Consider the following 12,344-nt stretch of genomic DNA (forward strand, 5'->3'; position numbering starts at 1 on the left):
GCTTCGGCAACATCTGGAGTTCGCAGGTCCCTGGCTGGCGACCGGCTTTCGGGAGCTCCAGCCGTAGCAGCTTCGACCGCCCCGGAGCGCGAGGTTTGATCGACCCGCTCGCAGGCCCTTCATCGCCCTGCGTGGCCTGGCCGCGGCACTTTCCATCGCCCGTTGGGGCTCAGGACCTTCATCGGCCTGCTCGGCTCGGCCCTGGGACTTTCCATCGCCCGGTGGGGGTTTCAAAAGTCGGGAGCCTCGATCGCCTCGTGGCACCACAGGAGAAGAATGAGGAGGAGATAAGACTTTTCTTTGCCTTCCATCACAGTGAGGGTGTGCCTGGAGCAATCACTGTGATGGCTGTTTGTGTTAAAATTGTAATTAGGGGACAAACCGCATACATTGTTAGCCCGTCAGCTTAGAGGGCAACAAGCAAGTAGGGCCATACATATAATAAAATCAGGCAAGGGTGTTGTTTTAACCGATCCAAAATTAATAAATGAATGCTTTAAGGAGTATTATCAAGAGCTGTATAAATCCAAAGCTAACGGTGATATCAATGCATGGTTAAAAAAGTTGAACATACCAAAATTAGATCGTGCCTCTTGTGAGGCCTTAAACTCAGAACCCTCCTCTGTAGAAATCATGGATGCAATTAGGTCGTTGCAAAACGGCAAGAGCCCTGGGCCAGACGGTTTTGGAGTCGAATTTTATAAGAAGTTTGCTGACCAGATAACTCCGATTCTGGACAGGATGCTCTCCCACTCAATCGAGTTGAAAAAGCTCCCACCATCATTGTACAATGCTAATATTTCTCTCTTATTGAAACAAGACAGGGATGAAACCAATCCCTCCTCATAACGACCAATTTCTATGCTTAAGTTGGATTTCAAAATTTTTACTAAAATAATGGCGACTAGACTAAATAAGTGTATAGAATCCATTATCCATACGGATCAGACCGGGTTCATCCCCAATAGGTTCTCTTTCTTTAATGTTAGAAGAGTAATGAATATTATGTATCACATATTCGACAGTTCTTCCAAACAAGCCATTCTGTGTTTAGACACAAAAAAAGCTTTTGATCAGGTTGAGTGGGGATATTTACTCAGAGTGCTGGAAGAGTTTGGTCTTGGTGCCTCTTTTATTTCCTGGGTACGTCTTATATATGCTCATCCCACCGCTTCCATACTCACAAACCAGGATAGGTCACCCCCCTTTGCCCTTCAGAGGGGTACGCAACAGGGCTGCCCCCTCTTGCCGCTCCTCTTTGCGTTAGCCATTGAGCCGCTGGCAATCGGCATAAGAGGGCATGCGCTTATAAAACCGATAATACTGGGTGGGGTGGAACATAAGATTTCGCTTTATGCGGATGATATTGCCATCTTTGTATCTGACCCTGAACATTCTGTCCCTTACCTATTCCAGCTTATTAATTCCTTTGGCGAGGTCTCAGGTTACACTATAAACTGGCAGAAGAGTGAACTTATATCGATAACAGCAGAATTAGACCCTGTATTCTTAGCCAACATGCAGTTTAAAACAAATCCGGACAGTATAAAATATCTGGGCATTAAAATATCTAAAAACCCCAAGACCCCTTTTAAAATTAACTTTACCGAAAGGTTGAACAAGCTAAAGGAGAACATAGAGAAATGGAGAACGTTGCCTATTTCCTTGATTGACCGCGTGAACGCAGTAAAGATGGTCTCCCTGCCGAGATTTCTGTATTTATTTCAGAATGTCCCTATTTTTATCCCCAAATCCTACTTTAAGTTAATCGATTCTATCATTATGCCATTTATTTGGGGATATAAAGCACACAGGATCTCAAAAGCTTATCTTCAAAAAACGAGGGAACATGGGAGACTGGGGTTACCGTGCTTTTTATATTACTATTGGGCGGCCAATGTTAGAGTCATGGTATACTGGCAGTATGCATATGAACGGGGAGTTGGATATGACCTGCCCCCTTGGCTGGCGATTGAAAAAAGCTTAACCCCAAAAACTTCTCTCCCTGCTCTCCTTTTTTCATTACCCAGATCTCTCACCTCTCTTAGAGAGGATCACTTCACTCTGTCCAATGCTCAGAGAGTATGGCACCAAATTAGGAAAGCTTGTGAGCTTCCGAATACGTCAATGCACGCCCCAATCTGGCATAACCACGCTTTCCCCCCATCATTTACAGACACAGCTTTCAGAGAATGGAGCTGTAAAGGGATAGTTACAATAAAAGATCTTTACATAAATAGACACTTTGCATCATTTGATCAGCTACAATCCAAGTTCTCATTGCCCAAAACTCAATTCTTCAGGTACTTACAGCTGAGAAATTATGTTCAACAAAACAATTCGCTTTTTGAGTCCCTGCCCGAAGACGACTCGTTGTCCAAAATTTTGCTGGGTCCCCCGGAAGCAAAGAACCTAATCTCATCTTTTGTAGGTATCTTTTCGAACAAACTAGATAAATCTACTTTTAAAATAAAACAAACCTGGGAAGAAGACCTTAACATTGAAATTGATGACGATGTCTGGAAGGTAGTACTGAAAAGTATAAAATCCTGTTCTATTAATTCTAGGCTACAACTGATTCAATTCAAGGTTATATACAGATTACACTACTCTAAGGTTAAGCTGCATAAAATCTTTCCTGATCTCTCACCTTTGTGTAATAGATGCAAGACCGCTAAGGGTACACTCGCTCACCACTTTTGGACTTGTCCAAAACTTCACAACTTTTGGTATCTTTTATTTCAATGGTACTCTACTGTTTTAAAAGTCACTTTAACTCCGGACCCTGAAACTGCTCTATTCGGGTATTCCACAACGCTTGAGAAGCTAGACCATAATGCTCGTACAATCTTGGTTTATGGTACGGTAATTGCCAACAGATGTATTTTGAAACTATGGAAATCAGACTCTGCTCCTCAGTTTGAGACTTGGTTAAGAGAATTAATGGGCATATTACACGTAGAGGTTGAGATATGAATTGTCTGGCAACCCTCAAAAGTTCTTCAACATATGGAACCCAGTGCTGCAGCATATTAAGGACAAGTAAAACTATCCCCTCAATGCCACATGCTTTTGTACCTTCTTTGAATCCAACAGTGAAAATACTGAAATATTTGACTTGTGAAAATTACCTTGCCACATGTTTTTGTGCTTTTGTCTTTTTTGTCACATTGTAATTATGTTTTTTTTTAAATTTATTTTTATTTATTTATTTGTTTGTTTTTGTTTGTTTGTTTTCATGATTATGTAGGGAAGGGGAGGGATGGGGTTTACTGTTGTTGTTATATGCACTGTAATCAATTAAATTTAAAAATTTAAAAATAAACATTTTTTTTTTTTAAATTGTAATTGTGTGTCTTGCGTTCTTTATTGTCTACTGACGTGAGAGGACACTGGCTCTATTTGTTCGCTGCTTCTCCGCCAGGATAGTTCGTCTGTTTGTTTTTATGTCATGACTGTTTTTGTAAAGCATCTTTGAGCACTTGGAAAAGCACTATATAAAATAAATGTTTATTATTATTATTATTAAGAAACACCTTATCGAACGTTGTACGAAATGGTGCAGCCTTAACTTTATTTTCATAACCAGCCTTTCTAGGCCTAATTGGAGAAATGGCTAAGAAACTAAGAGTTTCTCTGGCAAGATAGAGAGAATCAGAAAACTTATACTTGAAGAAGCCAAAAATGAAATGGAAAAGCTTTGAAAAACTCTTAATGTTCATGTTCATTAAAATGAATGCCACTACTCATCACAGAGTAAACTATTTTGCCATCAATGCTACATTTGTTGATGAAAACAATATAATAGTAACTTGGACATTAGGAGTAAAGAACACTAACGCACATCATGAGAGCATTTATCCCCAGAACTTAGTGGAAGAAAATTTGAAAGATTTTGGAAATAAGAAAGACCAGATTCTATGCATCGTCACTGATAATGCTTCAAATATGCTAAGCGCATTAGAAAAGATTAAAGTTGAAGAAAATGTCACTTCTTAAAGGGAGATATCTGATGCAGAAGCTGAAACTCAAACCAAATCTTGTTATCATATCATATCATATATATAGAAGATCAAATTGCTAAAGCAAAAGAGGCTCTCTGTAATATTGCAGCTCAGATAAAAGGGCTACTACCTGAAAAGTCAGAACCACAAATTGAAGATGGGAGTACCAAATGCTTCTCATCCTCTTCAAATTATGAAGTCAGATTTTTTAAATTACTTAGATAAAACTGAACAGTCGAGAGCAAAGCGTTTCCGTTTAAATGTGTGAAGGCAGCCTTTTGATTTTAAACTAATGGAATTTAAGCAAGATTTTCTTGGTTTAAAAGTAGAGAAATATGATCGCTCGTCTAAACCTACGGTACAAGAAGTCATCCCTGCTTATACAGAAATAGCAAAATTTGCAGCTATAATAGTAACTCCCATTCCACCCACTCAGGTCAGTGTGGAGAGACTTCTCCACTGAAAATAATTAAATCAGATCATAATTAAATTAAATTGAATGTGGAACTCAAGTAAAGCACAAACATTACTCAGTTCAAGAAGTTGTACAAAAATATATATTTTCCAGAGGTATAAGAATGAGGAAGGGCTGTGATGAAGGTTAAGCTTTCGTTTATTGACAGTGATATTAGTGTTGTACATAGAATTTGGATAATTGTTTGTAAACTGCATATGTTTGCACGTGTGCATATATATAAGTATATATCTGTATGTGGCATATGTGCGGATATATGTATGTATGCATATGTTTGTGTATGTGTATATATATGTGCAGGTGAGATCGTTTGTGAATTAGTTGAAGAGTAGGAGAAGGTGTAGGAAAATATAAATGTATACTTCCTCCTACTCCTTTGAACATGTAAGATTTAATTTGTGTTGTTTATGAGAATTTATTCATTGCGTTGTGTATCATTAATTTCATTTTATTGTTATTTTGTTTTGTGTTTATCTTTTTTGTTTTACATGGTCAAAATAAAATATAAACAGCAGATTTAAGGGCTTCAATGACGATCTGGCAGAAGCAATTCTGCTCCTAAGGACAAGTTATTAATACATTTTAGCTATGTACTTTTGTAGCAAACGTTACATTTAATTTTAATTTCTTTTGCACCTGAGAATTTTTTGTCATAATTTAACCATTTAGCTCATACCTGTGGCCTCAGTTCAATAAATTTTGGAGTAATGCTTTTATAATTTTTATTTAATTCACTGAAATTTTAAATGTAAATGTCCTTTATGTCATTTTTTTTTTCTTAAGCATAATGAATTGACACTGCTGGGTCCTACTGCTCTGCCACCTCAAGGCCTGGGTTCCTTAATACCGGCACTGTTGGGTCCCATTGATGTTCCTCCTATCTGCCCATGTCTGCACCCTCCTGCCCGCACAACCCTCTTTACTCCCTGACCCATCACTCACTCCACACTACCTTCCTTGAGCCCACCCCATCCTCCCCTGCCCTCCTCACACCCTCCGTCTGACCCAGCCCCAGTCATGATTTTGCCATCCATCTGATCGATAAGTGGCACCAGTGTGGCAACACTTTGCCAGAGGAAGTTACACTATCATCCGATAAAATCGCTCTACACTTCTAAATATATATTTCCACCTGCAAGTATAGCACCAAGTATAACTGTAATAATATTTATCACCCAGCAGCTTGAGAAATTTCACATGCGCTCTCTGCGGTCAATGACGGGCATTCGCTGGCAGGACAGGGTGACCAACGAGGAACTGCTGGACCAATCTGGCTTTACAAGCATCAAAGAAGCAATGGTCATAAAGGCCCATCTTCGTTGGTCAGGCCATGTGATCTGGGTGGATGAATCTCGCATGCCTTGTATGTACAGAGTTCTGTCACGGAGTTAAAGAACCAGGGCACCCAAAGAAACGGTTCAAAGACTGCATCACGGTCCACCTTCACTACACAGGCCAAGTCCCAAAAGAACTGGAAACCCGTGCCAGTGACAGGACAGACAGGCGCACAACCACTGGGGCAGCGTTCAGCAGTTTCAAAGACAATCGCCGAAGCCGACTCATTCGTGCCAGAGACAGGAGGAAGGCTGCAGCTCTAAATCCCCCCACAGCGGCCATCATGTGCCTCCCACTGGCCCCGCGTGTGTGGCCGCACATCAGACTCGTGAGCCACACTCAATCCAACAAGACACGGGACTGCACAACAATCCTGTCGTCATCTACAACGGGCCACCACCATAATAGTTTTGTTCATATTCCTGAAGGGCTGAATCTGCTACCAAACTCTCAGACCGCATGAGCTCAACCACCCACCTGGTGGAGTGGCTGATTCTTGCCTTGACCAGGAGCGGCCATCCACTCAGGAAACATGAGAAACAAGCAGGAACCACCACCCCCCTTCCCCCCCCCCCACAACCACTCACGCACCCACCCCACAACCACCCACCCCACCCCCCCTCCCCACCCTCCACACAGCACTGACACGGATACTCCTACATTGTGGCAAGGCTAACACATTACAACAGCTTCCAAACAAAAAGGGCAAGTATTGCTGGCAACAATGGGTCCCAACTCCATGAACTCAATGCATTTTAAACAGGAGGTCAGTGGTGGAATGTCACTTGTTCCACTAGTGTTGGATGCACTTGCACCAACAGTTACTTTGGGAGATGCCAGATCACTTCCTAAAAGTGAATCCGCAGAAAGCACAGATCTGGATGGGGTCCCTGGCCAGAGTGTGGGAGGATCAAATACAATGGATGCAGAGGATCATTGGGATTGCTCCTACTGTAAAAACTGAAGCCAGAGGGAGAAGAGCCATCTTGCTAGAAGAATCTGCTTTTTGTTTACAAGAAAAAGGTTTTAAAAACCAGCGGGAAGAGTAGCAGAGTTTTTTCAGAATTGCTGATTGTGGGGGCGGGACATTAGTATGAAGCAGGCATCCGATAGGCTTGGCTAGAGAAAGAGAGTAGCAAATAAAAGGGAAGCAAGCTTGAGTGGAGCAGCCTGTTGGGAGTGGCCTAGTGACGTAGCAAACTTGAAAAAGAGGGCGGGGTACAAAGCCTGGCAAGTGATCTAAAAGCATTTATTTCGAGAGGATTAGAATATAAAACAGGGATATAATGCTGAAGCTTTAGAGGGCACTGGTCAGACTGCATTTGGAGCATTGTGAGCAGTTTTGGGCCCACATCGGAGGTGGGGGCTGGCTGTGCCGACATCCAGAGGTGGTTTACGAGAATGATCCAGAGGGCGATTGGATTAACGTATGAGCGTTTGACCGCTCAGGACCTGTACTCACTGGAGTTTGGAAGGATGAGAGGACCTCATTGAAGCTTACAAAATAATGATAGGCTTGGATAGGGTGGATGTGGAGGGGATGTTTCCACTAGTGGGAGAGTCCTGGACCACAGGGCACAGCCTCCGAATAAAAGGACATATCCATATAAATACAAGGATGAATTTCTTTAGTCATCGGGTGGTGAATCTGTGGAATTCATTGCCACAGATGGCTGTGAAGGCAATGTCATTGGGTATACTTAAAGCAGAAATTGACATGTTCTTGATTAGTAAGGATGTCAAAGGTTGTGGGAGAAAGCAGGAGAATGGGGTTGAGGAGGAAAGGTAGATGAGCCATGATTGAATGGCGGGGTCGACTCAATGGGGCGAATGGCTAACTAAACTCGAATGACTCATGAACTTGTAAATGCATTTTAAATCGATTACTCAGGAAGGATACAAGTCACATTTACCACTCTGGTGGTGACCCCAAAACATCCAGGCTTTGCAAGCAAGGCAATCTGTAATGGGATTATTAGTTTAAAGCGAAAGTGTTTTGCATACTTCTGGCATGACCATTTTGTGGTATTATCAGATGCTTGTAATCATGGGAAATATTAATGCAGTTTGTCACCCATGTTTGCATGCAATTCTACAGTAGTTCTCAATATCCAATTTTTGCCTCTAATGACGGTCGAGAGTTGGCTATTGCTTGAGTCCCAGTCCAGTCACTGGTTGGACTCACCAGTACCTAAAACCAAGCATTCCACATCATCTCATGCCTGCAATCAAAGCTGCACTGCATAGAGTGCTACCTAAACAACGGAGAAGGAACAGTAACCCAGCTCTCACCTCTAGAGTTCCATGTAAACTAAATGGTACAATTTTATGGGGATGTTGGGACAGAGACTGCTGCAGATGTACAAAGGCAATTTTTAACAATTGCAGAACAAGTTGGTTTAGACAGTTTAAAAAAGGAACACAGAACCTTTGGAACAGAGAAGCAAAGTATAAAAGCAAGTCAGGTATGCTGTTTTTACAAATCTCTTCTACATCAGTCTGCTCAACTGCATAAAACAGCAAGAATGCTATCAAGATGAAAGTCTTCAATTACATGAAAAATCCAAAGAAAGTGGGATTGTAGTGCTTAGAGAAGGTTAAAAGGAGAGTTCATAGATCAGTCAGGTACATACGGTTCTTGCCAAAGGCATAAAGGTTTCTAACCAAGGAATACTGATTTAGTGAAAAAGAATCAAAGGCAATACTTTTGATCTTTTACGTGAAATTGCCAGGCATGGGTAAAGTATGCCTGGGAATCGCAAGACAATCCATTAATGACTTTGCTTGCCAGATTACAAATCATTTTTCATCACAGAAACTAAACAAGCATATGGCAAATTTGTTGTGCCTCAGCATTCCGCCCCTCACTCATGAATATAAAATTATAGTCCAAGTGCCATAAATACTTTTCTCTACCTCAATTACATGATCTGCATAACATTCCTCTTCAAAGCAAAAAACATATTCAATTCAGTTTCTCTAATATTTTTCTTGCCATTGAATCATGACAGAGCAGAACACAGGCCGTCCCAGAGTAACAAATGCCCCACTTACGAGAAACTCAGACATGCAGAAAAGCTCCAATATTAAATTCAAAAGTCCAATGTACTTACATACGTTCATTTCTAGGAACGTCAGAACTAGTTTTGTCTCTTAATAATCGTTCCTTCTTGACAGCATTATGTGTTTTTTTTAATGCCATTCATTACAAAATGCAGTAGAATGGTACCATAGAGTAATTTTTGCCTATTTTCTGACAAATACAAAAATCAACATCTGTACAAATCCATTTGTTAGTCAGGGAAGGCCTGTGCTCAGATTAATTTATGCACGTTTTGCTCCGAATCCCTCATTAACCCTCCCACCAAAAATCTTATTTATCATGGCATTGAAAATACCAACTGACCCACAGCATCCAAAAAGCCTTTTGGGGAGAGCGCTCCAGGTTTCCACGGTGTTGTGTGTATCAGAGGTCTTGCCAGTTTCAAGTAGTCGTAGAGTTGGTGACATAGAAGATGGTGTCCGTGCCGGCTGGAAAATAGCTGCCCAAATTCCAGAACTTGATCCGCAGCCTTTCAGGCAGGCGCACTGTTCATCATCTTCCAGAATTCCGTAGGTTGCAGAATGGTTCACACAAGTTCGAAGAGAGCAAATGACGCTTCACTATTTCAGGAGAGAGGGAGATAGAAAATGAGGAACTGCAGATCAGTTAGGCTGGCATCAGCATTAGGGAAATTAAATTAAAGATATGGTAGCAGGGTACATAAAACCAAATCACTTAGTAGATCCAGCGCACATTTACAACTAGCACACCAAAAATAAAACATAGAGTGCTGGTATAACTCAGCAGGTCAGGCAACATCACTGGAGGGAATGAATAGGTGATGTTTTGGTTTTAATAGGGAAGGCAAGAAAGCTGAAAAAAAGGTGGGAGGGGACAAAGCCGAGCAAGTGGATACGGGCGAGGGGGTTTTATAAGCAGATGGGGGGACAAACGGTGAAGATAAAAAGAGACACAAGACTGTCAGATAATTAGAGAAAAGAAGTGAAATGCAAAGCAGAAGGAGGGAGATACGTGGCTTATATTCACTGGAATTTAGACTGGGTTTATATTCATTGGAATTTCAAAGGGTAAGAGGGGATCTTATAGAAACATAACATTAAGGGATAGGACAGGCTAGATGCAGGAAAAAATTTCTCCATGTTGGAAGAGTCCACAACCAGGGGGTCACAGTTTAAGAATAGGACTGAGATGAGGAAAAACTTTTTCACCCAGAGAGTTGTGAATCTGTGGAATTCTCTGCCACAGGTGGCAGTGGAGGCCAATTCACTGGATGTATTCAAAAGAGAGTTAGATATAGCACTTGGGGATAACGGAATCAAGGGATACGGGGAAAAAGCAGGAACAGGGTATGATTCTGGATGATCAGCCATGATAATATTGAATGGTGGTTCTGGCTGCAAGGTCTGAATGGCCTGTTGGTGACGGCACTGCTGTGTCAGGAACTTAGCACGGGTCGCTGCCCTCTCCATCACTACACTGGGAACCTGAAATAGGGCCTCAGCCCTCTACTGGCTCTCCACAGCAAAGAAGTGGTTAAAGTGACATATGGTTCGGTCTGCAATAAGCCATGGTTGTCTGCAAGGGTTGGTAGTGGGTGAAATGGAGAACACTAGTATCTTGTTAAGTTCCTCTTTTTCCCAGTCAAATTAACTAATTGTTCAAAAGATGAGTAGCAATTCCCAATTTTGGTCCCACACCTGTTGATCATGTTTGTATCCTCTCCAATGCCTCCATGAAGAGTCATATGTCTTTCCACATATGAGGCAGAATTCAATCGGAACTCAGTAACTTTGAAATTTTAATTCAGCCACTCCAGAAATAAATACTAAACTATGTTGGCTTGAGGACTACCTTATTGACAACCACGATTAGCCAGAGAGGCACTATGAGATAATTTTGATTGCAAATTATTGAGGGTTTTTTTAAAGATTTTTTTTTCACACAGTGGGTGTTGAGTGTCTGGAATGCACTGCCAAGGTTGTGGTTGAGACAGATACGATAATGGCACTTGAGAGGCTTTTTGATAGGCACATGAATGTGCAAGGAATGAAGGGATATGGATTATACACAGGCAAGCACACAGACTTGCTGTTTAAAGACATTCAGTTTCAGCTTCATGATTATTAAAAGCTGGTTCTTCTCCATGATCAATGGCATTCGTTATTCAGACCAAGTTGTTTAGAAAAATAACTACAGATGCTGGTACAAATCGAAGGTATCACAAAATGCTGGAGTAACTCAGCGAAGAATGGTCTCAACCCGAAACGTCACCCATTCCTTCCCTCCAGAGATGCTGCCTCACCCACTGAGTTACTCCAGCATTTTGTGATACCTTCGTTATATAGACCAACATCTTTGAAAATCTCCCTGGAAATGAATTTGGGCATTGCCATTATTTTGCTGAGCTATATGTGAGGTTAACAAATTACCCATTAAAATAATCATATGCGAATAATGATAGATGTTGATGTGCCAAAAATGTAAGCAAAATTACATGATGTCACATTAATACAATTTTCAACGTTGTAACTCCTGTTTTTCTGATGTGTCAAAATTCTAGGCTAGCTGTCTGAGAATCTAAAGGGAAAAAATGAATTTGGACGTACAAATATACAAAAAATCATAAAGTGGTTTAAAAGGTTCAAGCAAAAGCAAACCAAACATATTTATGGAGGGACAAAACGAAAATTTGAAAAGCTTAAATGTTGTGTTTCAGTTGCTATGCTATTTTTTTAAAATATGGATACACTAGAAGAGCTGTAAAAATGATAAAATATTTGTAGAAAAATGTGAAATTATACTTATCAGGAAAAGAATAAAACATTGAGGAAAGGATTTTGGTCAACAGAATAGACATAATATACTTTTCCACTTAGTGAAGAGTAAAACAACTGTTACAAAGCTATCAATGAGATAACAAATAGGCAATTTCCTTGCACCCCAGTGCTGTGCAATTTTTATTATGGAGAGGACAAGATTGCCAAATTATTGCCAATTTAATCCATTTGTGTCAGATCTATGAATATTAAAAGCTAGTTGTTGAAAATTTCTGTTCAAAGTGATTAACAAGAAATTGAACAATGACCAAAACAAGTAAAGACTTTCAGACTTACAAAGTCTGTAATCTCCACTAAATGAGCAACATCGCTTTATTATCATTGACATTACACCACCTGCTGTCTAATCTCTCCTAATGTTTTGGGAATGTCCACAATGTTTTTCTTTCATTTGAAAGATGGTGGGGAGGTTAAATGATGAGGGGCAATGTGAGTGTGAAGTGTTAGCTCCAGGGCAGTAAAGCAACACAACGCCTCAGTAAATTGTATTCCTGTAATACATTTAAATAAAAACTAATTCCAATAATAAGCCTTTCCCTATTTTACCTCGGACATCAGGGCACGAATGTTGAATTACCCGTCAGCATTCTTGAACGAGGCAATCTGTCCATACTTGACTGTGGGGGGAA

Source organism: Rhinoraja longicauda, chromosome 19 (assembly GCF_053455715.1).
Source record: "Rhinoraja longicauda isolate Sanriku21f chromosome 19, sRhiLon1.1, whole genome shotgun sequence".
Classification (NCBI taxonomy): domain Eukaryota; kingdom Metazoa; phylum Chordata; class Chondrichthyes; order Rajiformes; family Arhynchobatidae; genus Rhinoraja; species Rhinoraja longicauda.